This window comes from Temnothorax longispinosus, chromosome 5 (assembly GCF_030848805.1).
Source record: "Temnothorax longispinosus isolate EJ_2023e chromosome 5, Tlon_JGU_v1, whole genome shotgun sequence".
Lineage (NCBI taxonomy): Eukaryota > Metazoa > Arthropoda > Insecta > Hymenoptera > Formicidae > Temnothorax > Temnothorax longispinosus.
The window spans coordinates 9074333-9076111 of NC_092362.1; positions in this window are offsets into that span (position 1 = coordinate 9074333).

The window sequence follows — 1779 nt, forward strand, 5'->3', positions numbered from 1 at the left end:
TCAAAAATAGAGGCACCGATGCTCCCGGCAAAGGGGCATTCGGCGATCGAGGGCTCGATGGTGGCGAAAACCCCCGCCTCGTGGCTCTCGATAAGAAGGTGGAGGCCCTGGCGAGGGTGGTACGCTCCCTCGCCAGGGGTTTGGGGGGGGCCCCTCCTGGCGTGGGGGGTAACTCCTCATCGGAGAGGATGGCTCCCGCCAGACCGTCTCCCTCCTCGGCGGTGAGGCCAAGGGGGGAGGGGACTGGTGGGAGGGGTGGTCGGTGGCGGCGCGGCGGCTCCTGTTCCCTCGCTCGCGGGAAGAGATTCCCGTGGGGGTGGGGCTGGGGGGGCGGCGCGTGTGCCGCCGTCCACGGGAAGGAAAAAGAGGGCCAAGGCAGCGTTGCCGGTTCCCCCGAAAACGGCGGCGGTGACGGTCACCGTCCCTGGGGGGTCGCTGGCGACGTATGCCGAGGTCCTCAGGACGGCGAGAGAGAATGTCTCTCTCGCTGACCTGGGAATAGGGCGGATTAACTACCGAAGGGCTATCACTGGGGGCCTCGTGATAGAGGTCCCTGGTGATGGCCAAGATGAGAGGGCGGACCTTCTAGCGCGGCGGGTTAGTGCTGCGCTGGAGGGTTCTGGGGTGCGGGTCTCCAGGCCGGTCAGGCGCGTCAGATTGCGCCTGACAGGTCTGGATGACTCCGTCACCTCATCGGAGGTAAAGGCTGCCATTGCCGCAGATGGTCGCTGTAATGAGGGTGACGTGACTGTCGGGGAGATAGTTCGTCACCCTCGAGGGATGGGGGTGACGTGGACGCAATGCCCAGTGGGTGTAGCAAACACCATCCTAAAGGAGGGATTAAGGGTGGGGTGGAGTAGCCCTAAAGTGGGGCTGCTCCGTGCTCGCTCCTTGAGGTGTTTTAGGTGCCTTGACGTGGGTCATGTCGTGACCCTATGCACCTCCCCGGTGGACCGTAGCGGTCTTTGTTACCGCTGCGGAGTTAGCGGCCACCGGGCCAGAGAGTGCCCTGCGGCGGCCCCGAGATGTCCGCTTTGCGCGGACTCGGGGTTGCCTGCTGGGCATTTGATGGGAGGGGCGGGCTGCGCTTACCTGGGAGGGGCGGGGGGACGAGGGCCGCCTGTGACGGTGGTTCCTCCTCCCTCATCCTCCGAACAAGCCACGGCTTGTTCGGAGGTGGAGATGGCTGACGAGGAGTCGACCTCTAGGGGTCACTCTTCATCGGCTGTCCCAAGATGAGAGTAGCTCGGCGGTCCGGAGGGGCTCGGGGGGATTCCCTAAGGGGTTTCCTCCACTTGTGCTCCCTCGGGTCGCCGGGAGGGTTCGGGCTGGGAACCAAGGTTCGTGGCCCGGGCCCTCGGAGGTGGCGGGCCTCGGGAGGGGATGGGTCTGAGGACCCCTCCACCCTTGCGGCCTGCGGGGGGCCGGGGCTCGAGAGCGGTTACTCGAGCCCCGACCTTGTCCCCGTAATAAGGGGCGCGGCGACGGGTATTGTGGTATCCGTCGCCGCTTAGGTATCCCCCGTGCGTACGCCACCGGGGGAGGTCGGGGTATTTGCCCGCTCCTCTGGTTCCCCTCGGGCGGGTAGGGAGCCCTCGGATAGGGTTCGGTGAGGGCCTCCTGGAAGTAATGTTAACCAGTTCCCGGGAGGTACCTGCGAGACACCATGGTAGGGCCACACGTCAGGTTTTTAGCCGGTAAGAGTCCGGTATAACCGCCCGCCCCACCGCCGGGACGGGGGTACTCATGAGAGTTTTCCTGACGTAAAAAAAAAAAAAG